This window comes from Mus musculus, chromosome 8 (assembly GCF_000001635.26).
Source record: "Mus musculus strain C57BL/6J chromosome 8, GRCm38.p6 C57BL/6J".
NCBI classification, from domain to species: Eukaryota; Metazoa; Chordata; class Mammalia; order Rodentia; family Muridae; genus Mus; species Mus musculus.
Window position 1 is genome coordinate 26,951,319 of NC_000074.6, and position 25,026 is coordinate 26,976,344.

The window sequence follows — 25,026 nt, forward strand, 5'->3', positions numbered from 1 at the left end:
AAGCTGGAAAGAACCCAGATGTCCCTCAACAGAGGAATGGATACAGAAAATGTGGTATATTTACACAATGGAGTACTACTCAAGTATTAAAAACAATGAATTCATGAAATTCTTAGGCAAATGAATGGAACTAGAAAATATCATCCTGAGTGAGGTAACCCAGTCACAAAAGAACACACATGGTATGCACTCACTGATAAGTGAAGATTAGCCCAGAAGCTCAAAATACCCAAGATACAATTCACAGACAACATGAAGCTCAAGAAGAAGAAAGACCAAAGTGTGGATACTTAGGTCCGTCTTAGAAGGGGGAACAAAATACCCATGGGAGAAGACCTAGAGACAAAATGTGGAGCAGAGACTGAAGGAAAAGCCATCCAGAGACTGACCCACCTGGGGATCCATCCCATATAAAACCACCAAACCCAGACACTATTGTAGATGTCAACAAGGGCTTGCTGACAGGAACCTGATACAGCTGTCTCCTGAGAGACTTTGAGTGCCTGAAAAATACAGAGATGGGTGCTGTCAGCCAACCATTGGACTGAGCACAGGGTCCCCAATGAAGGAGCTAGAGAAAAGACCCAAGGAGCTGAAGGGGTTTGTAGCCCCATAGGAGGAACAACAATATGAACCAACCAGTACCCCTTGAGCTCCCAGGGTCTAAACCACTGTACTGGCTAGTTTTGTGTTATTACTGAGAAAGGAGCTTCAGTTGGGGAAATGCCTCCATGAGATCCAGCTGTGGGGCATTTTCTCAATTAGTGGTCAAGGGGGGAGTTCCCCTTGTGGGTGGGACCATCTCTGGGCTGGTAGTCTTAGATTCTATAAGAGAGCAGGCTGAGCAAGCCAGGGTACGAAAGCCAGTAAGTAACGTTCCTCCATGGCCTCTGCATCAGCTCCTGCTCCCTGACCTGCTTGAGTTCCAGTCCTGACATCCTTTGGTGATCAACAGCAATGTGGAAAGTGTAAGATGAATAAACCCTTTCCTCCCCAACTGCTTCTTGGTCATGTTTGTGCAGGAGTAGAAACCCTGACTAAGACGACCACCACCAACCAAAGAGTACACATGGAGGGACCCATGGGTCCAGCTGCATATGTAGCAGAGGATGGCCTTGTTGGTTCTAAAGGAGAGGAGAGACCCTTGGTCCTGTGAAGGCTCAATTCCCCAGCGTAGGGGAATGCCAGGGCAGGGAAGCAGAAGTAGGTGGGTTGGTGAGTAGGGGGAGGGAGGATGGGATAAGAAGTTTTGTGAGGAGAAACCAGGAAAGGGGATAACATTTGAAATGTAAATAAAGAAAATATCTAATAAAAAATTAAAATTAAAAAGGAAAAAGAAAAATGTTTTTTGGGATCAAATGTATCAGTATACATCTGTAATCAAAGTTCAAGAGAAATTGAGCCAAGTTAGTAAGTTTAAGGTCAGCCTGTGCTATATATCAGGATATATGATGCCTCAAAACAAAAAATATTCTAACAAGCCACATATCATGGAGACAGTGGAAGAAACAGAGTTTTGGTCCATTCACCCTGTGCAATACTAAAGTGGTAAACATACATGAATCACAGCTACTTGCAACAATACAAATGGAGCTTAGGAACTTAATGTTCGGTGAAAACAGAAACCCACCGACTACCCATGGTTGTTCAAAAAAAAAAAAAAAACACAAAACACTCACAAATTCTCCAACACCTCATCCTTCTTCCAGATGTCAGTAACTCACTTCTACATGAACACCGTACAAAGCAGTAGATGACTTCTCAGAACAACCTTGGGGGAGCCTTCCTGACAGTAAGCCACGAGAACTTTCCAGCAACCTGTGGGGGCGTGAGGGGAAAGCCCCAGCTCTAGCCCAGCCTTCAGATGACCTCCTGATAGTTTCACTTCACCTCAGGAAAGAGCCTAAGCCAGAACTGTGCCATTAAGCTAATTCCAGACGTGTGATCCACAACAAATTGTGTGAGATTTATTGTCTTAAGCCTCTACCTTTGGTACGTTGTTACCCAGACATAAAACAATTAATACAGCAATATGATACCATTTTTATATATCTCAAAGCAAGAAAAGTGCTTATATGAATACATTCAGGTGATAAACAAGAACATTTGTTTATTCGTTTGTTTTGGTGTTACTATGGAGCACTAGCTGTCCTGGAACTCACTTCCTATGTAAACCAGCTGGCCTCAGACACACAGAGTCAGACACACAGAGGCCAGCCTCTGCCTCCTGAGTGCTAGGATTAAAGGTATGTATTCTACCGCACCTGGCTAACAAAAACTTTTATTTAACTAAGAGAATATTACGCAGATCCTTCCACTAATAACAACTACAGTAGTTGAAGCAAATGTATAAGACAACAAACAGCATATGAACATCTGCAAACAGCTGAGTTTGGCAGAGCCGAAGGAGTCAAGAGCAAAACAAAAAGGAACTTGAGGTAAGCCCTACTTTTCTCTCTGGCCTTTCCTCTGGGTCCCTTGCCACAGCATGAGGCTCCATCAGGCAGACTGAAAACAAAACCTGGAAGGCAGAGGTCAGAATTCAAGATCATCAGTGGGGAAATGATTTGGTAAAACTTTGGAATTTGAGTTGAGATCCCAGAAAGACTGCTTGTCTGGGAATGAGTTAGTTACATTCTCCATTCAGAATTATCCCTAAGAGTAGCAAGACAAGGAACAGGGAGATATACATTGCCCAGCAAAGCTCCTAGCAACCCTTACTGCCATGAGAGTGACTTGAACACACCCTAACTCCCTGACAGGAGAAAATTAATAATCTTTCATTTTGTCATTTACAGGTTTAGGGACCGAGCCCAGGGCCTTATGCATCCTAAGCAAGACTCCTTACCACTGTTCACACCCCAAGCTTTCACACTTAGGAAGGAACAAAGGTACATCAGCCAGAAACTGCAGGGCTTTGTACACCATGCCTGAGTTCCACAGAAAATTACCAGACACTCTAATAAGAATGATGAACTGACTAAAATCAGAGAGAGAGAGGAGAAAAACCGAGAAGAAACATGGAAGTTATACAGATTATCCGACAGACTTTAAACAATCATTGGTGTGTTGAAGAAATTTTTACAACAGAACTGTGGTCTGCTTTTTTTTAAAGATGTGAAATGGAAATTCTAGAGCATTTTCTAAGATTAAGAATGGAATATAGCAACTCAAAGTAAAATAGACATCCAAGATTTAAAAGAAAAAAGAAAAAAGGCTTTTTTAAACCACAGAAGATACAGAGACACGGTAAAGTCATCTAACATATTTGCTATTGGATCAGATGGAGGAGAGAGAGGGGATGGGAATGAAGCAACTTTTCAAGAAATCCTGGTTAGGAATCCTCCAAAAATTATGAAAGACAGAATAAAGTAATACTACAGAATTTTAAAAATTAAAAGCCCATGCAAGGTAAATATAAAGATACTACAGTGACACATATTGTGGGGAAATTACTTAAAGTAAGAAAACCAAGAAGAAACTCATAAAAGCAGCTACAAGAAAAAGAAAATTACTTCAAAAGGGTAATTATTAAAACTGAAGGTAAGTGTCTTAGTCAGGGATTCTACTCCTGCACAAACATCATGACCAAGAAGCAAGTTGGGGAGGAAAGGGTTTATTAGGCTTACACTTCCATACTGCTGTTCATCACCAAGGAAGTCAGGACTGGAACTCAAGCAGGTCAGGAAGCAGGAGCTGATGCAGAGGCCACGGAGGGATGTTCTTTACTGGTTTGTTTCCCCTGGCTTGCTCAGCCTGCTTTCTTATAGAACCAAGATTACCAGCCCAGAGATGGTCCCACCCACAAGGGGCCTTTCCCCCTTGATCACTAATTGAGAAAATGCCTTACAGTTGTATCTCATGGAGGCATTTCCTCAACTGAAGCTCGTTTCTCTGTGATAACTCCAGCTGTGTCAAGTTGACACAAAACTAGCCAGTACATATAAAGACACTACAGTGATACATATTGTGGGGAAATTACTAAAAGTAAAAAAAAAAAAAAAAACAAGAGGAAACTCATAAAAGCAGCTACAAGAAAAAGAAAATTACTTCAAAAGGGTAATTATTAAAACTGAAGGTAAGCAACAGAGAAAAAAAACGTGGGACCAGAAAAGAGCTATAGAGAAGAATTAAAGCAGCCTAAGAAAATAACTGCCGACCTAAAACTCTATGTTCGAGCCAGGTGTGGTGGCGCACGCCTTTAATCCCAGCACTTGGGAGGCAGAGGCAGGCGGATTTCTGAGTTCGAGGCCAGCCTGGTCTACAGAGTGAGTTCCAGGACAACCAGGGCTATACAGAGAAACCCTGTCTCGAAAAAACAAAAACAAAAAAACAAAACAAAACTCTATGCTCACTGGAAATGTCCCTTAAAATCAAAGACACAGCAGAGAAATTTTTCAGGAAACAGAATCAGAATTTAACATATACACATTAAAGAAATGCCAGAAGCATTCGGGGAGGCAGGTGACCCCAAATGATCCCGAATGAAAACACAGACGTGAACGAAGGACTAAGCAGTATCAGAAGGTAAAATTCATGCACCAATATAAATTAGTGTTCAGTGCATAAAATAATCTAGTATCTTATGATGATCAAAATACACAGGATGGTAGGGTAGATAGAGTAAATGGAGTGCACATGTGCTGAGGTTCTCAAACTGTTCAGATGTGATATTAGCACGACTTAAGGTGGTTTATAATGAAATAATGACAGACGTAGGAGTCTCTGGAGCGGTTGTCCTGCTCACTTCAGCAACATGTAAACTAAACGAATACAGATTAGTCCACTCTCTGTGCACAGATGACATCGAGATTACAGAGTAACCAACTGAGAATCGTTGAAAACGTACAAAAAAATCAAACAATTGAGTAGGAAAGGGGACAATTTGCCTAACAGTTCCAAGGAAGGAAAGTGAGGGCAAAGTTAAAAATCGTTTGGAATAAATAAAAAGTATAAGGTGGTAGATTTAAAGTATAATCTCCATGGTTACTTTAGATGTAAATGGGCCAAAGATTTCAGTTAAAAAACCAAAAGACTGAACCAGTGAAAAGGCTCAGTGGGTGAAGGTTCCTGCCACCAAGATCGACATCCTAAGTTCAGTCGCCAGGACCCACATGGTTGAAAGTAGTTAACTGACTCTCACAAGCTGTCCTCTGATCTCCACACACATGCAGTGGCATGCATTCACCCATACACACACACACACACAGTTAATTAGTTAATTCATTAGTTGATTAAAATGCAATGAAGTCTTTAAAAGCTGGCAAAAATTTACTTTAAAAATCTATTCAGAGTTTATAAGCAACACCTTAAGCCTAAGAAGAGCTGTGGGGCAGACTATAAGACATAGCTGCAAACTCATTGGCACTTTTCTCATTACAAGTTGGGTCCGCCTACCTGCACCAGTCTGGGCCTGTTTGTGGTTCCTTCGAGACACAAAATAGGATTAAAGCAACTCTGACTTAGGAGGCAAGATTATAAGAAGCTGCAGTGTGTGCTTCGTTTGATGAGACAGTCTTTCTTAGCAATCTGAGCCACGGTTTAAGAAGTCTGACCACCGAGCCTGACATGTCATAAGGAAGCCCAAGTAGGCACGTCAGTCAATATCACCATCTGGGTTCCACGTCACGTTATCCAACTCTAGGTATCAGATATGAATATCAACATATCCAGACAATTGGTCCAGCTCCACATCTTTCAAGAGTCTTTCCAACGGAGGCTTCAGATGACATAAAACAGCAATAAGAGGCCTCTATTATGTTGTGTCCAATTTACTGCTCCATAAAACCTTAAAGTATAACAAAATTCCTGTTGGTGTGATCTGTTAAATAACAACAGATAACTGGAAAAGGCTAGAACTTAGAAGGATAGGAAAAGGCATATCAAACAAAAATCAGGAGAAATCAAGCTGCCCCTCTGGCTACGGAACAAACATCTCAAAAACATGCTATGAATTTCCTTCAACCATAAAGAAAAATGAAATCTGCAAGAAAAAAATAGATATAATTGAAAAACTTGGTATTACATGAGGTTGCCCAAATACCACATATTCTCTCACCTGCACTAATCTTGGCTTAGAATTCTTGTATTCATATGTTTATATGGGAGTCACTGCATGTAGATGTCAGGAACCTAGAAAGTGGCCCAGGGAAGTAGAAAAAAAGGCCTTAAGGGCACTCACGGAGGATAAAAATAATGTGATATAAATGGGAAGGTGGGGTCCTGGGAACTAAAAGTGTAAATGGAGGCGAGGCAGGAAGTGGGGGAGACCCATTGATCATGAGCATGTGTGAAACTCTAAGAAGGTGGCTAGCAAGAGGGCTCAGTGAATAAAGGGGCTTGTTGAAAAACCACATGGCCTAAGTTCAATCCCCAGGATCCTGCATGGTAAAAAAGGGAGGACTCTCACAAGCTGTCCTCTGACCGTCACATGTAGGCCGTAATACATGCATGTCCACATTACATGTGTATACATGCACAAAGTAGATAGCATGTGACTTTTAAAATTCAAAGAAAAAGCCACAGGGGTGGAACCTGATGCTTGCCAAGCCACTGTTAATTAATTGGTTAACTTTTAAAAATATATATCATTTGAGCCAGGTGTGGTGGTACATGCCTTTAATCCCAGCACTCAGGAGGAAGAGACAAGCAGATCTCTGGGAGTTCTAGACCAGCTTGGCCTACAAGGCTAGTTCCAGGACAACCAGGGCTCTGTTCCCCAGAGAAACCCTGTTTTAAAAAAGCCCAAAACCTTAAAATAAAATAAAAACAAATTTAAAAATAAGTTTTCCTAAAAGGCAGTAAATAAATAAATGCAAATACTTAACAGGATAGTGGCTCTTTCTAGAGGAGAGACCAGGATATGAACAAGGAAGGGAGCGCACACAGGTTTAAATTCACACAGACAATGCAGAGACCTTTTTATATTACAGTAAATGTTAATAAACTGATAATTTTAGTAAAAGATAACAACATTTAAATGTTTACAAGTACTGAGAGACTTAAAATCAAAATTAGGGGCTAGAAAGATGGCTCAGTAGTTGAGTTGTGCTGACTGTTCTTCAAGTGGGGCCTGGAATTTATTCTCAGCTCCTTCGTGGTGGCTTGTAACCATCTGTAACTCCAGGCCTAGAATATCTGATGCCCTCTTCTGGCCTCCATGGGTACTGGGCACACACCTTGTACACAGGCGTATATTCAGGCAAAACAACTATATGCATAAAAATAAATAGATTTTTTTAGATATAATTAATGTAAATGACCCATTGATGTTAAAATGCAAGAGACATGTGTGGGTTCAGAGCCTTCCTGGCATTTCCCCTTCAAGAGACCACTTTGAGGCAACGCAGGAATCCTGGCAGGCATTGTTGAGTGCACATGATCTGTAGCGCTGTTGTGAGTGATTTACACGCATTTAATTGTCATATAACCCTATGAGGCCAGGGCTCTCATCACCCCAATTTAACAGATGGGGAAACACACACGGGGAGTTCAAGTGATTTGCCCATGGCCTCGCAGCAGGCAAGCAGTACAGCCAGCATTTGAAGAGCCTGGTTTTGAATTGCAGCCTGGGTTCAGAGCCTCTGCCCCACTCTAAGGAACACAACTCCCATGTCTGGGAGTTCCCAGCCATAACCTGGACCTCTGGGGAAACCCGGAACCGAGTTCCCTGTGTTAAATACACCTGCTTGATCAGGAAGGGTATTGTGATGTGGCTGTAATTACAAGGACAATGAATTAGATTGTCATTACCGCCAGTAACAGCAGACATTAAGCCCACACAGTATTCTATTATAGAGCATATTAAAAACCTGACACAATCCAACAGTAAACAAGAGTGCTTCATTCTAGACCTTCACTAAGAAGAGCCAGAATAAATTACCTCCTCCCTGACTCTCTCTTTCTCTGTCTCTCTCTGTCTCTCTGTCTCTCTGTCTCTCTGTCTCTCTCTCTCTCTCTCTCTCTCTCTCTCTCTCTCTCACACACACACACACACACACACACACACACACACACCTTTTCCCAGAATATGGTACCTATCACTAAATGACTTCATTAGCTGTGAAACCCATAGGTTCTTTGTAAAGATTCACATACACTCCTGGACCTTGCCTGTCCTCTTCACTGCTATATTCCAATCAGTTAGAAAGGAACCTGTAGGTTATACATATAAAATTCTGCTTAGAGGACAAGGGAGCTATGCTCCTCACAAGAGGCGGTGTGGGGTGGATACTTAGTGGACATGATTCCTCCTTACCTCTGGGGAAAGCCTCAACACGTCTATCAACGTAGACAACAAAGGCACTGTTCACTGCTGGGTCTTGATGACAGGACAAATTAGTTCACACTGGCCTGATGGGCAGCCAGCTCCTTAGAGAACGCTTGAGAGAAAGCCCACACACACAGTTGGGGTAGTAGTCTGTGCTGTGAGTTGGATTTTTAAATCCCTTACAAAGGCCCACGTACAAAGGGTTGGCCACCACCCCATGGCACTCTTCAGAGGTGGCAGAATCTTTAAGAAATGGGGCCTTGTAGAAGGAAATTAAGTCACTAAGGGCACACTCTTGAAGGCTGTATTAGGAATGGCCTCATCCCTCCCTTTATTTGCTTCACAGACACCATGGCTCATGATTCGCCTTGTCCCAAACCCCTACACAACAGGGCCAAATGACTGAGCAGAGAACACTGAAACTATAAACCAAGCAAGTCTCATCTTCCTGACAAGTTGATTGCCTGGGCTGTTTCATCATAGCAGCGGTAAGCTGACCCATGCAGCCTGTCTGCAGGTTCCCACCACCCCGGAGGAAGATAGAAACAAAAATGTCTCCAGTTACTTCAAGAACATTCACCCTTTGTGTAGTAGGCAGTGAACATAATCTGCAAGGCCGGGCAAGCAGGACTTCCTGCTCAAGCAAGCCACAAAAAGCTTCTCCTCCCGGGTCTTCTATTTCAGTTCCGGTCTCCGTTTCTTTAAGGAGTTATTCCTCCCTCTCAAAGTAGACAAGCAAGTGACCACCATCTTTAAATGCTGACCACCACAAGTCAGCGGGAAAACCTTTGGGGAAGGGACTGGTAGCTTCCTTCCCCTTCCCAATGGGTGACATGGTTGAGTTCCTTCCTCACACAGCTCTTCCTCACACTTGCTCCTCTTTCAAACTGTCCTGTATCCCTTCCTCTCTGCCTATCCTTCTCTTTAGTCTTCAGTGGGGAAAGCCAAGAGCTTGATCCCGTGTGCAGAAAGGAATCCGCAAACCAACACACAGAACCTAGGAGAACTCCACCAGGACAAAGTGTTTCTTAGGAACTTGGGTAGACTATCTGAACTTGGGACTCTCAACCTGTGGGTCATCACGACCTTCTCATGAAGTCACATATCAGATATCCTGCATATCAAATACTTATTACAGTTCATAACGGTAGCAAAATTACAGTTATAAAGTAGCAACAAAAATAATTTTATGGTTGGGGGTCACCACAACGTGAGGAACCATGTTAAAGGGTCACAGCATTAGGAAGGTTGGGGATCACTGGTCTAACGTGTACTGTTTATACCACCTCGGGTTCTTCCTATGCCAGTTCTGATGCCCGACGCTGGGAATGGCATTACAATCTGCACACTCTCTTATATCCTCTCCGCCATCTTTTTTCCCTTGACCATGTGACTCATGGGGAGACGCGAGGAAAATCACCTTGATCTTCAATCCACTCTCTGACTTGGGCCTCAGAAGGTCTAAGCATTCCATCCAGAGACCTTGTCCTTTGGGAGTGTGTGTGTGGAGGCGTTCACAACGTTCCCAGTGAGTTTCCAGAGTCCGGGTCTCAGCACTCTTCTGGTGTTTCTACTGTAGTACCTCTCTTTTACGTCTCTTCATCTCTCGCGTGTCTTATGTCTCTTCCCAAGGTCCTGTCATTGGAGGCTTCTTCTGTCACCACCCCTTGCAACAGGGGCCCTCCCTCCAGGGGGCCCTGGGAAATGCCTGAGAGCATGGTGTGTTATACCAGGGCTTTCATCCCGATCCAGGTGGCTGGAATCCAGTACAGGATTTACACCGCCCTGACCCTGAGCCGTCAAGAAGGAACAGCCAGATTAATGGGGTGGGCGGGCTGGGGTAATAATCGTTTGTTTGATGTGACAAGCCTGATAGGCGTTGATTTACTTACAGACTGATGGGCTTTTAATTGAGCCCCTCCATCCCAGTCACTTCAAAGGCAGGGGAAGTTGACAAGGGGCCCCTTTCACGCGGGGCTCCTAGTGACTGACAGGCCCCCTCTGCAAACAGCTCTGCTGGGCCAGGATTGGCCCGGGCAGCCCTTACCCGACCCTCTGGCAAAGTAACACATTTTCTGTGTAACACAGAAATGGCCTTTTGTCTGCTGCCAGAGAAGGCAGGCCCTGCTCGGAAGGCTAGGCATCTTCCAGAAAGGCTAGGGGAGTGGGTGATGTGTTCGGTCTAGGGAAAGGTCCCTCCGGGGGCACCCTCCCTGTGCAAATGGCTACTTTGTTCTAAACCTTGTTGCCAGGGCAGGCTGTGTTCCCCAACTTCCTCTTATTAAGCACTTCTTTTTTCTTTATGCTTCCCAGGCCCCTTCCTTCCACTCCTCCTTCTCCTACTTCCTTCTTCCTTCTCCTTCAGAGGGAAGGCCAGAAAAGGTGGGGCCCACTTAGTGTGTCCCTGTTAAGGCCATTGCTTGCCTGCACAGAAAGCGGAGCTGGAGCTTCCGGTTCCCAGGCAGCAGGCTGTTAGGCCCTTAGACAGAGGGTCTTAGATGACAAGCCCAGTCCTCCACCTTGAACACCTTCCTGTAAGCAACGCCACCTACCTCCTGTAGGCTGTCCTCGTCACTTACCTCTGGTCGACCTCCAAACGTTAAATGGAACATTCTAGAAATAAGCAATTTATTAGTTTTAAAATAATGTGTTGCTATATATTATGGCAGTTTTATTTTATATCACATTGCAACGCAGATGCATACGTGTAGAATCTGAAGTCTCAGGCATGGGGGATTGCTGTCTAGCAGCTCAGTCAAATCATGCAGATTTTACTCTGCTCGGCATCTTAGAGCTACTCTCTCAGGGAAACGTTGTGAGAATGCATTCGACTTGGTGTGATTTGGTTGGGTATGGCTTATGAAGTCCGGATTTATTGGCTGCTAAACCTGTCTTATTGCCAGAGAAGGCAAAGGCTAGAGCCACTTCTGCCCAGTCAGCTTGTTTCCCAGGCTAAGACCCCAACTGCAGGGCAAAATCTGAGAACCTGAGAAGAGAGACCTTCTGGGGCACCCCCAAACCTTTTCACTGGGTCAACCAGGGACATGTGAGGCACTAGACAAGAGGAGCTTTGAATTCTGAGTCAAACTCTGTGGGCTATCCCCCAAAACCGGGCAAGTCTCGTAACCAGTGATCATCTCTGTTCCCCTGTAGGAACTTGTCCAGGCTCACAGAGCTGAAAAGAAAAACAATGATAACAACTCGCATTTACACAGCATTACTTCATTTGGAAAAATGCTCTCACATCTGTTATCTTAATTGATCTTTTAACAACTAGGTGAGGTAAATCATTGGAATGTTATGGTACCCATTAGCTAAACGAGGAAACTGAGTCTCGCTGGATAATTTGCTCCTAAGGTGCACAATTAGGTCTCAAACTCAGAAATCTCCTCTCCAGGTTGGCTCCCTCTCCCACTCCACTCACATGGGAAAACGATTTCCTTGTTCTCTGAGGGGTTCTTTAGACCCTTCAACCCCGGGACCATGTATGTGCTAAGGACGCGCTAGGCCACTGAGCTGCCTCCCAACCCATCCCCTTCCTTTCGAAGCTGTATTGCCTCACTCCCTAGTGGTGGGTTACCCATTTCCCTTCCGCTTTTCTGCCTCCTGGGGTCTTCCTGTCTCTCTGCCCTTCTAGGTTGTGTGTACAGGGACCTTAGAAAGCCAATCCCTCACTTCATCTCTGCCCTAAAGGTAACTTTGCAGCCTTGCCTGAGAGCCTCCATCTGAGGGCTTCCTCGGCCGTCTATATGATAAATGGCTGAGGTGGAGAACCCATGCTTGCATCCAGTGTCTGCTGAAATCCCAAGCAGAAGACAAGTCACAGAGCCAGGAAATGGTGTGACCTGCTGGAAGGGCATTTCCTACACAGAGCAAAGCTCTCACGGGCGGGCGGGCAGGCGGGAGGGCGAAAGCTGGGAGAAATGAATCATCTTTCCTTCTCTGGCCCCATGATGTGAGTTCATTTGCATAGACAGACTCAGCACCAGGAGATGACGACGCTCTCTGAGAAGCCTGACCTATGGGGCAAGCTCTTCCCTTTGCACTACATTCCCCTACTTCCCAACAGAGAAAGTTTTGTTGCAGTGTTTGTTGCTGAAATAACTGAGTAAAGCAGTGTTGTCGGATAGCTACAGCCCTTAGATAAGCCGTTTATATTGGCTGTGCCTCAGTCTTCTTACCTGTCAAGTGGGACAAAACCAGCACCTACTGTATACAGCTCCTGTGAGGCTTGAGTAGGTTAATAACCTCTTTCATCCATCGCACAACACACTGTTATTTTGGATCCAATAAGAAAGAAAAGTGCCGTCAAATAATCTGTGATGCATTGATTTCATTATATCGGTGTCAGAGATGCTAAAGTTTCAAATGCGCACCTCAGGATTGATTAACCATAGCTAGGTGAAACCTTCAGGACTTCAGCAGGCACACCATGTGTGCTATGGCAGTGCCACTGATGCTGATGCCAACAGCATTCTCTCAAGAGCACTATGGGAAAATCCTTCTTTGACCGATGAGGAAACAGAAACAGGAAGAGATGAAGTGATTTGACCAAACTCCCGCAGCCAGCGAGTCCTCGGTAGGCATTTAAACCTGCCTTTGAGGTGCAATAATCTATAGTTATTATAAGAGCTGGCAGCCGCCCACCAAGCTACCAGGGAGTTCAGAGCTGCGTTTTGTTCTCAATTGCATTAGCTTTCTTTAATCTACGTTCCTCCTCCCCCCTCTGGTATAATTACTCTCCTTCTCCCTCCCCCTCCTTCTTTGTACTTGGCTCTGTCTGATCTTTTTACCTTTCTGTTAATGGCTTCAGATTTTACAGTATCTGCATTTTGAATTGTAAGCCACCTCAAATCTTTTATGGAGGTAGGAGGGATATAAATAAATATAAAGATTAAGATCAGCTTTTTAAAGATGACATGCATCAAGGGAAGAGATGGAACCATGCCCACAGTGCCACTCAGGAAGGTGGAGCATACATGGATGCACCCCTGAGGAATGGCCTAGCCTGTCTCCGTGGCCACAGAACACCCTTGGGGTCCCTCCTCCTACCACTGAGAGCCCTGGGTGGTGAGTGTCCTGATAAAATGCTGAAAGTCCATTTGTCTCTCAAGTCAAATGTTTGTGTGGATACACTGGAGAGTCGTGGTGAATTTGTTTGGGTCTGTCCAGATAAGATGGGGGCATTTCAAAGTGGACAAGTTTTTGTTGTTGTTTTTTTTTTCAACTTCTCTTCCTGTTATTATAGTCCAGATGATAATTTTGTAGACCGCCATGCATATGTGACCCAATTAGAGTCCTTTATTAACCAACGACAGAGAAAAGGGCTTTTTTTGCCCCCCAAAGAATTCTTAGTACCAGAGCTCAAGAGCATTTATACAGGCAAAACCTAAAATGACATCATCACATGTAGACCAGGGAAAACTAGTAATACAGGCAAAACCCACAATGACATCATCATGTGTGAACCAGGGGAACCAAGGAACGCTTGTTTTGGTAGAACACACCAGTTGTTTATGTTATACATCTGGGCATGGGTCAGAGTCAGGGAAAAGTCTCAAGTGTTTAGCCAAGGTCGACATGACTGCTCAGGGGGCTAAGGCCTTGCAAATAGTGCCTGAGAAGACAAAATAAGGAGTCAGGACAAGATGGCAGCGCCTTGGTCACTCCACCGTAAGTTCTTCAACAGATCTGTTTGAGTCGAGGTAGAATTGAAGATGGGATGAGGAAAGGATAGAGATGGCTGTGCTAGGGAGCATTGTCAAGAAGAGAGGGAGAGCGTGCCTCCACTTGGTACCCAGGAATAGACCCCACTGCTCTTCTAGGGGTGGGGGTGGGGAACCCCAGGCTCAGATCCACCATACAGAGCAAGCAAAATCAGCCCAAGAGGGGGAGATGAAAATGGGCATTTGGCACTTTGTTCATGTTACATAGTTCGTCTTTACAGCTCCCAAGAAAGCAACCACACACCAAATCCCTCCTGATGCTGTTTAATTCTGAGCCCTCTGTGATATAATCTCTTAATGGAATATTTGAGAAGTCCAGATACATATCGGCAGCCTTTTCATCTCACCTGAGGTTCATACGCCACGGGATGCGTTGTGCGTGTTTCTTTCCACACAAATGGTTGCAGGTGATTTTCAGGGGGTGGGAGGTTCTGTTTCTAAGTTGAATATGTTTTTTTTTTTTCATACCTTAGTCTGTTTTTGACTGTAGATGGGAAAGCAAAAGTATCAATTCTAGAGATCAGGGCCTGAAAAATAGATGTACTTTGAGATGATTCGAAGTTAAAACCATAGCCTCCTGAAAACCTTTCTTGTCATTTGTAGCTGGTTAAGAAAAAATACCTATTGTTATTACACACTCATAAATAACCCAATTCTGGCATATGCTTTCATACCAAACAAAAATGAATAAATTAAACTTGATTTACAGCCCTTTTCATTTTTATTAGTACCGCTCCGAAGAGTTTATGTAAGGGACGTGCCAGCACAGTTATGCCAAATGTTTTAAGGCGTTGGTATTGATATTATATAAATTAAGGTGTTTTAATTTGCATTCTTTAATTAACTAAATACTGGCAGAAAAATAAAACACAAGGGCAGCCCTGACTTATTGCCTCTATTAAACTGCTGACATCTCCAAAAAGATGTGTTAAGTAATCCAATTCACAAGGGGGTGGGAGGGGGATATTAACACGCTCCTTCTTGGCACTGTGCTGGGGTATAAGAAATGAATCTCCTGCTTTGCTTGCAGTGAGAAATGGAGGAGGGTATGCTAAGGTCGGGAGTTTGTGTCCGCAAGGAAGAAGCTGGCCAACTGCTTGGATTACCCATGCTGCCCCGGGTCTGAGCCGAGGTCACCACACAGAGCTTTCAAGCACACTGTAACTATTGCTGACTTTGCCGCCCAGCGCTGAGTCGTGGCTCCTCTGGGACTAGATAAACTAGTCGAATTTGTTGAATGTGTCCTGGATCAACCTGATCGCACCACAAACCCGGAGAGAAGCAACCGTGGAGATCTTTCCGTGGAGGGGCAGCTTCCGGTTCATCCCAACCCACAAGAAACAGAAGTACCAGGAGTGCCCCAGTTCCACGGACCATGAATAGCTTCGGTTCCTCGCAAACTCTGGGTCCTACCACCCGCTCTGAGGACTTCTTATTTTTTTATTTCATCATCATAATGGAGACACTTTTTTCTCCCCCTGAGTTCTTCTGTTTTAACTTCCTGCTTGGGGGGTGGGGGGGGGGGAACGTTCTCAATTTTTGCCATTTCTCACTCCTACAGAAACAATGCTAAGCCGGTAAGAGCTTTTCGGTAATCCCACTACCACCAGGAAAGAAAGGCTATAGGGAGAAGGAACGCCACTCCCATTGGTTGGTCACGGGAAAACTATTTCTCTTTAAGCGAGGTCTGAAAAAACTCTATCTCTCTTCCCTAGCACACAGGGTCCTCATTGAGCCATCTGTCTACTGTGGCCTTGCCATCCTGAGAGTGTCTGTCTTGTGTTCTTGGCCTAGTCTGGAAAGCATCACGCGTCCCAATATGCAGGTTAGCTGAGTCCTGAGTTCACAGGGAGATATGAGGCTGGGCTTCACCTCGCCCCCGCCCCACCCCGCCCACCTCCACCCCTCCCCAACCCCACCCCCGCTGCACCACTGTCTCATACTGTATGTACTCTGTCCTTTGAAATGTCCCAACAAGAGGGGGTTCGAGCAAGCCAGCAGCTAATTGCCCAGGTCTCTGAGAACTGACATTATGCAGGGCCCTCACCCTCCAGCTTCCTTCCCGGATGATTTTCTTTATCTGCTCAAGGAAGAAAGGATGGATTCCAACTTCAATAATGAAAACCCTGCTCTTCTTTGCCAGCATCCCATCCCCCTCCCCTATCCAAAAAAAAAAAAAAAAAAAAAAATCTCACTTTCATGTCGTTTCCCATCTTGCAACTCTGTCAGTTGTTTTAAAACAACTGTTTTAAAACATGTCTCCTGTCATAAATAAAATCGTCATTCTGCATTTTGACGGCAGTGGTGTGGTGAGAATTTCACAGCAGAGATAGAGGACAGACCTGTGAGAGCCTGTTCAACTCTAGTGTTGCCTGGGGAGAAAGAGCCCCATTCCACTCAGCTTTTAACTGCTGTGGCTTTTCTACTCCGGCTGTTGGGGTGGTTTAGATAGGGTTTGCTGTCTTTAGATATGGTTTATTGTTTATTGCTGGGAATTGGGTGCTCCGTGTGATAACGTGAAAAATCGATGGACCCTTTAAGAGCTGGGTGCTAAGAGGTCATTGGGACTGTCTGATTAGACTGGATCTGTGTAGTTTTGGGGGGGTTCCAGGTCTTTCTTGACTTCCGGTATAACCATGTTCTCTCTCCTTCCTTCTCACACATATTACTGCCATGATGTCACACAGCAAGGGGGGGAAGACGCACCAGAGAGAGGCCATTTAGTCTCTGGGCCTCTACACTAAGGGCTCAATGAACCTCCTTTCAGTATAAGCTGCCTAGCCTCAAATATTTTGTTATAGTTACAGAACATGGACTAACAGCTGTTTGGAGATTCATTTAGTTTCCAATCATTCGCACATTGGTCTATTTAAGGAAATTGACGAGGAAAACAGAGACGACTTAACATACAGCAGCTATGTTAACTATCAAGCTCAGATCTTGACAGGCACCCACAGGTACCTAAACAAGTTCTCTACATGTCAGGCTGACAGTCCCCGAGAGGAACTGTCAGTAGGAACTGGAGTTCTTTAGGTACCCTAGAGTTAAGTCTATCCAGAGACTCTAACCTTTCCAGACCCTTTTCTTCATCTTGAAGAAATGGCCACTCACAAAGTATGAGCTTTGGCCCAGTGACTAAGGGAGACCCGGAAGGTTAGTAATGAGACAAAGTTGACTTCAAGTCAACTTTCTCCTTCAGCTTCCCATGAATCCATTCACATACATGCAAACGCACGCTGAATGGAAATACTACATTTACATAGCCATCAGCAGGGAACTAGTTAAATAAACCCAGGCACATCACGGAACAATACCATGAAAGACACTGGGGAAATTAAATAAGACACAACCACTCACTGCAAGATCTCTAAAGTATATCACTTTGTTTTTTTTTTTTTTTAAAGTTCAGAGTAGCTTGTGTTTTGTGTCCATCTGTGTATAAGGTGGGGGTGGGGGCTGCGAATAGATACATATTTGCTAATGTGTAAGCAACCTCCAGGAAGGCGCACAACAAGCTCACAGCTGTGAAGTTCTGAGTAGGGAACAAAGGTCTGTTCTCACTCTCCTGCTTACAACTTCAGAATGCCCGTGCCATGGGAATGCACCTCCTCCTGAACAAAGAAAAATCTTTTTTCAACAGAAAGCAAGTTTAAGTCCCTTTTAACGCACACACACACATACCTGTTCTGAATGGCCTCTCTCCTTTGACATAAGCTTGGTGGAGACCCAGCTCCTCCAGTCATTCACCGGGCAGAAGCTGGAAGTGGAGGTGGGGTATCAAAATAAATACCCCTTGAATTTTTCTAACATCTTGCGAATTCATCTTTACTGGACACTAGTTGCAATAACCAAAACATTATCTAAGAAACTCTATTTCTGTTCATGTTTTTCTTTTTCTTTTCACTGTTTTGAGTTATGGTCTTGCTCCATAGCCCAGGCCAGCCTCAAACTCATGACTGTCTAACCTCAGCCTCCTGAATGCCAGGATTTCAGGTATCCACCATGCTGTGGACAGGCATTTGATTTTTTTTTTAAAGAATGTTTACATAATTGGGTTTGGGACTCCACATCTTAGATGGCTTAGGAAGGAGCACAGTGAACAAATCTGGAGGGAAAACCACACAGATACCATTACCTTCATGGCCAATTCTCACAAGAAAGGTCAAAACCAGAAGACATCATCTCTCACATGCCCACAGATGGCCACCCACCCAGATCTCCCCAGGGCATGGATTCCCGTTGGCTCCAGTTGTTAACTCAGAAGGCAGAATGAGGAGACTCCCTGGGGTAGCCATGGTCCCTGTTTCCCACTGAAGAGTCCTTTCATGGTCCTTAATGATTCTCCTTATGTATAAGTGACCACTGTCCAAACGCACCTAGAATGATATCTGCACCCCAGACATTGTTCAATCAATGTTAGCAGAAAGCTGACTTCATCTTTGAGTTACCAGGCATGCGCCTATCGACCTGGTACTTAGAATTCGGGGGGAAGGCAGTCAAGGAATTGCAGACCAACATGGACTACATAAGAAAATTCCAGGACAGCCTGGACTTGATAGCAAGTGTTCTTGCGAGTGGTAGTGCTCCATCATTGTAACCAAAACAAAACAAACAAAAACAACAAAAGCCAAACCAAAACAAAACAAAAAAACAGGGTGAAAGATTTATTTTGAAGCCTTCTGGTTTCAAAGGGTTCAGTGCATGGTGTCTCTCTCAGCTCCCTCACTCTGGGCTTGAAGTAAGACCACACATTATGGCAGAAAACTTGTGGCACAGCAAAGCCACTGCCCTCATGGTAGCCAGAGAGTGGAGTTAGCAAGTCATAGAGCAGGGACCCAGTACCCTCTTTCAGGGTGACAGTCTAGAAACCTGCTCTCTCCAGCTAAGCTCCACCTCCCAATCTCCTCCAGCATCTGGAAAAGCCAGGGAATAATTAATTTATCACCTGATAAAGCCATTGATTAGGGCTGGGGACGTGTCTTAGGGCTTAAGAACACTTGCTGCCCTTGCAGAGGATCCCAGTTCAATTCCCTGCACCCACCCATACTGGGGGACTCACATCTACCTGTAACCTCAGTTCAGGGGATCTGACATCCTCTTCTGCCCTCTGTGGGCACCTGAACACACACACACACACACACACACACACACACACACAAATAAATAAATAATTTAAATATTTTTATTAAAGTCCTAGTCTTCCTAATCTAGTCTTTTCCCAGAGGCTCACCACTGATAGACACTACTTTGGGGACCAACCCTTCAGCACACGAGTCTTTAGGAACATTTCATATTCCGACTACAGCAGACATTAAGCAGGAGTTAAGATCAGGCTGCCTCGGTTTTCTGTTGCTGTTTAATCTGTATAAGAGGCCAGGATGCTCAAGGGCAAGGCCCACAATCCCTTTCCTGAGACACTGAAATGGGCATCCGAGAGATGGGAGTCTGGGTCCCATCCCACACAGCTGTCTGTCTTTATCCTCTGGGGACTGCCTCTGGCCCATACCTATAAAGTGGTCAATAATTAGTCACTGAGAGGATGAGTCATTGAATTAATCAGTCCAATCCAATTAAACGGGCAAATGAATGTTCCCTCCGCTCCTTTCCGGGCCTCAGTTTCCTCAATACCATATTCCTCATTTCTCACGATGAAGGGAAATCCCGATGGGCGTGTGCAACTCTCCAGAAAATTATGAAAGTCATTTGTTTTCAGTGTGCCCTGCTGGCTTTTTTTATTCCCCACCTTGAGCAAATTCCTCCCTCTTGGGCTCTGCCCTTGCAAACAGCCTGGGAACCACCTACCTGCCCTATAATATCAGCTCTACCACCTCCTGGCTGGGTAACCTGGCAAACTGCTCAACCTCTCTGGGTCTCGGTGTATCACCTATAAGATAGGCACAACACTAGTACCCACCTGATTGATTTGTTGCAAGAAATAAATGAATTAGCACCCACTGGCTGCTCAGAGCAGCATCTGGCATCCCAGTAAGTGCACAGTGCCCTATATGCAGCCCTCTCTGTGGGCTGTCTCAGTGCAGACTGCTAGAGGGTGAGATATAGCCCCAGCAATATTTACAGCTTAAGAGAGAAGTTTTGGGGCTGAGCAATTGAGCAAGTATCTAGCCTGTGGGAGACCCTTAGTCCCCAACATCAGGGAGTTTTTCTCAGAAACAGATAAACCTAAATGGATGAAAGTAATCAAAGATGAATGACCAGGCTGATGTATGGGGGCAGAACAAGCAAGGGAGGCCGACTTCAAAAGCACACCTACCCTACCACATCCCCCTGACCCGGGTCTGTATGGCTCCCTGCGGCTGATGGGAGATAAGAGGAAAACACCTCTTCAAAGAGCCCTGCTCAAAGGTCTGAATCAAAAGGACAGGCTTGAAGATAAGCGGTGGTCTACATTTCCTTCTGTCCCTCTTCCCTCCACATCTCTAAAGGAGATTCCTGGGGGAGGAAAAGGAGTAAACTCCTCCTCCTTTTATCAGGAGCTACCACACCCCCACCCCATCCACGGAGCAGATCCGCAACAGGAAGGAGTTAAGAAGAACTAACTCACTTCGCGCCCTGCCCCACTCCCACCAACGTTTTTGCTGGGTGACATGACTTTCAAACTCTCCCTCCAGCTCTTAGAGCCTATGCCTTCATCTGACACAAGAGATAATAAAACCTGCCCAGAATAACTCTGAACTTTGTTGTAAGCAGAGTAACACAAAAACTCACTTGGGTAGCAGAGATAAGACTCAGTAGGTAAAGGCCCTCGCAGTCCTGCCTAACCACCTGAGTTTGAGATTCAGGGCCCACATGATAGAAGGAGAAAGCCAACTCCTATATAAGGTGTTCTCTGACCTCCACCCACACACTCCTCAAGTGCATGTGTGCATGTGCATGTGCACGTGCGTGCACAAACACACAGGCTAAGGCTGGAGGATTGTTGAGTTCAAGGCCAGTCTGGATTATATAGCAAGATCCTGCCTCCCATAATTGCATGGTGGAGGGAGGGGATGGATCCTTTCACGTGACTATATGTGTATGTGTATGTGTATATGTACATGTCACTTTGTAAACTCCAGTGTCTACCTTAAATTTTTCATGACTATGTTGAAATGAGATATAAATAAGTAGCCCTGCATATGTAAAAACAGACTTACGGCTGGGGTTACAGCTCAGAGTCCTTGCCATGCATGAGTGATGCCCTAGGTTTGATTCCTAACACCAGAAGGAAAAGCTCAAAGAAAGAGGTAAAAGAGAAGGAAGAGGAGGTGGATCAGCCAAAAAAGAAGCCCGTCTAGAGAGGAGAGAAATGACAGGGCACTTACTGCACTGGGTCTTAGGTAACTGCTTACGCTTTCTGGGCTCCTCTGTCTTCCTCTGTGATTAGGGCAAGGGTTCTGCGACAGTGGATACAAAATGTTTAGAACTGTATCAGCTACTGCCCTGATAGCCAAGCACCACTGGAAAGTTAACACAGAGGGAAGAAAAACAGTGTATCCGAAGTCCCTTGGGAGGTAAGACAAAATGCCCTGAGACACCTGCGGTGACTGACCCCTGAGTCCCTTTCATCACAAGAGAAGTCTTCCTGTGAGCCTGGCTGGCCTGACTCTTGCCAGTTCCCTGCCACCAGTCCTCAGTGACCCTGTCATGCCCCAGGCAGTGTCTGAAGCCTGGGGTGGGGCAGCTGAGGAAACCTCCAGAGCCCAGTGCACTGTGCTAACTCAGGGCTTGTGGCCAAGGCAGTAATTGTCAGCTGCTGAAAGATATTAAACGCAGGGAAGGGAAACCAAGTTCTCTACAAGACAGACTTTACGAAGTTCTTACAGCTTGTTAAAAAAAAAAAAATGTAAATAGTTACCCGGTGAGATATTATTTCATGATGTTGCCACTAGGGTTTGAGTATTATGCATGCGGTGATCATTCAGGCAATTCCGCCCTAGCAAGGAGTGAAAAGTGCCCATTACCCTTCACAACAAATCTACCACCTCTTGCTCTCCACCTGACTCAGGCCTTTTTTTCCTGGGTGGCAAATTTTATGTAAATTGAAGTCTGTGAAAAAAAAACTATAAATATCCACAATTTTCTAAAGGCTTTTTTTTTTTTTTACAATAGCTTTTGAGGGACTTTTTTTTAAAGATACATTGGACTGGAGCCCGGAGGAAGGTCTGTTACCAGTTCCGTGGAATTCCCAGTCTAGGCTGAGATCTTTGGGATCCAGACATTGATGGGTGACGCAGTTACCACCTAAACTCTATTTAGCGACGACGTTCCCTAGAGGCAGAAAGAACACCAAATCCCAGGCCTCCTTTACCTGGGATCCTTTGTCTCAACACTCCACATGTGCTGTCTGCCTCTGGCCTCCCGGGACTGGGATGGCCACTCTCAGATTTTATGCATGGGGAAACTGAAGCATATTGGGGGAGGGGGAGACAATGTACCCAGGGTCACCTCAGCAGCAGCGTGCCTTAAAGGCCTGGTTGCCAGTGACCTGACTCCAGGAACTTCAGGTAAATAACAGACCCATTCCTCACTCATAGCTCTAGCTGGGCTGTTTACAGCATCCAATATTATTTAAAGCACTGCATAAAATCAAGCTCGCTTGTAGTTCCTACTAGGGAGATCTTGAGTCCTAAACCAGGCTGAGCTACATAGCAAGACCCTGCGTGCTAGACAGAAAAAGGACTAACAGGCAGCCCATTCTTCACTCCAGTGTCCTAGAAACAGCTTCAAGTAGCTCTAGCCCTGTCCTAGGTAAACCACTGCTTGTCATTTCCAGGGTAACCAGCGAAGGGCTGACAAATGAGGTCCTCTGCATCTGCCACACTTCTGTGAGGGAAGGACATGCGCTGTATGCCCCTGCACTGCAACCGGTTTTTTTTTTTTTTTAACAGGGTCTTTTTTTTTTCAACCACATTCCTAAGGCAATGCTCTGCCCACAGCTGGCCCTCAGTAAACACGGGTCCGGGTTGATTAATGAGTCATGTTCTCACCCAGGTGGCAAGCCATTCCTTTGAAAACTGAACTTCCTTTTAGGCGGCTGAGGCCCAGTGTCGTGCTCTGTATGGGGTAACAATTTTGCTAAGTAAATGTCAAATCGCAATCTCAATACTCTTCTGCAAGTGTTTTAATTAGGCCTTGGGCCTAGCTCACGGTGTTTTGGTTTTTTTTTTTTTTTAATTTTTCTCTCACAAGGAAACTGGATCAATCCAATCAAGGAAGCTCTCTTGTCCTTACCAGCACCCCCAAGGAGTTGTCCCTACCCTCTGTGTGTGCTGTGGAGTGTGTGTGTCCTACATACTGTACAGGAGCAGGAAACAGGCCTGGCGTCTGGCACCTGGCACCATTAGCCCTGTCCATGCTAACTGCTCTGAGCTTAGAGAACTAAGTTTCTTAAAAGGACAATGTATCATTCCGTGGGGAAATCGCCTGCACCCTAGCCTGCCCAGCCGGGACATCCTGTCTGCTCCCCTTCTTCCTTTTGTTCATTTGACATCTTTCTACTCTCCAAATAAAAATACTCCACCGTCCTTTCTGCAGCCTCCTGCCCTCTCTTTCCCACCCACATTCCTAAGTGTCTACTCTCTTTCCCTCTAACTTATTTCCCATTAATCATTTCTAACACACATCTGCTCTGCTCCTAGAATGGTTTCTAGGCTGGCTCTCTCTCTCTCTCTCTCTCTCTCTCTCTCTCTCTCTCTCTCTCTCTCCCTCCCTCTCCTCCCACCCCGCCCCCAGCTGGACTGGTTACAATAACCCAGGAGACTTTTGTCTCTGTCTCCAAACTCTACCTTCTTCCCAGTTTTTCCTCCAACATATCCACAAAGGCCATCGCTTCTACAACCCATCCTTCTTCCACTCTTTTCTCTCCCAAAGGCCAAAGGCCTGGGTTAAGTTGAAGTAACCCTTCAATCGCGGTGGACTGTGTTTGTTGGGAGATAGGGTCTCACTCTGTAGCACAAGCTAGACTGGAACTCACTAGGTATGCCAAGCTGGTCTCAAATTCATGGTGTGACTCTCCTGCCTCAGCTTCCTGGGTGCTGCATTTACAAGAACGAGGCTGCAGACCCAGCTTGGAGTAGAATTTTACAGATAAGTGTTCGCAATGACCATGAGGTCAGAAGGCATAGGCTGGCATGAGCTGAGCTTATGGGAGTTGCGGGAAGAGAGTAAAACTTTGTACTATAAAATAAATGAGAAAATCCTCCTCCCTTCCATTCATTCTCTTGCCCCTCCTGCTGCAATATGGACCATATCATCAGAGTCAGGGCATCTCTGGCTATTCACTAAATTTATAAGATCTAAAGAGAGGGAAGGGACAGTCGGGTAATTTCTGAGAAACCTATGCACATTTATTTATCAAACCTTGTGGCTCCAGGGAGAGTTTGAGTTCTGTGTATGACGGATGTGGCCTTGGAAGCTGCCTGCCGCCTTCTCTCCTGCACATCATGAAGTTCATGATTGTTCTATGATTCGCTCCTTCCGCTCACTTTGACGACCCCTTTGGAATCTCTTGCTCTCACGTTGTGTTGAGTCAATGATATCAGAGTCAGGGAAAAAAAAAAAAAAACAACCGTGAGTCAGCATCAGGCAGTCAGAACCAGATAGTCCTGGGTAACACTCCTACAAAGTCAGAACTTGATGGTCAGAGTGACTGACAAATCACGACTGGAAAAGGGTATTCAAAAGGAACAGCGACACCAGCGCGCCTCCACTGGCCACTGAGGGCACGCAAAAGTGGTCACTCCAGAGCTGGGGCACAAAGGACCAAGCTCAGTCGATTGAGCCAAGGATCTAGAACTTTATGGTCAGGACCATGACTATGTAAAAATCTCTGCCAAGTGTAAATACGTACTTTTTCCGGAAGGCTTGGGGGAATCCGAGAGGGTACTGTTATTATTAATAAAAAGGTCTTATTTCGAAATTTCGCCGGAGGGGAAACCAATGGGGCAGTCTCTAGAGTTTGTGTCGTCCTGCAATGCTGAGACCCCCCCCCTCCTCTAGGACATCGGCCTCTACTTTGATGCTACCTCCAAC

The 25,026-nt window shown here is 45.2% G+C and overlaps 2 long non-coding RNA genes across 3 annotated transcripts; one reads left to right on the top strand and one right to left on the bottom strand.

Annotated features, from left to right (window-relative positions):
* Positions 1 to 9,467: 9,467 nt before the first annotated feature.
* Gm39150 lies at positions 9,468 to 24,597 on the bottom strand. 2 transcript variants are annotated; one of them, XR_001778540.2, is made up of 4 exons: positions 24,355 to 24,597; positions 17,677 to 17,752; positions 14,343 to 14,479; positions 9,468 to 13,960 (listed from the first exon to the last, which is right to left on the bottom strand). It is a non-coding gene; the product is annotated as a predicted gene, 39150 (long non-coding RNA). The 2 variants fall into 2 exon arrangements; XR_870282.3 differs by having other exon boundaries at positions 13,556 to 14,479.
* Positions 15,006 to 16,150, top strand: Gm45572. Its single transcript, XR_003947526.1, has 3 exons — positions 15,006 to 15,572; positions 15,711 to 15,820; positions 15,974 to 16,150. It is a non-coding gene; the product is annotated as a predicted gene 45572 (long non-coding RNA).
* Positions 24,598 to 25,026: the final 429 nt, after the last annotated feature.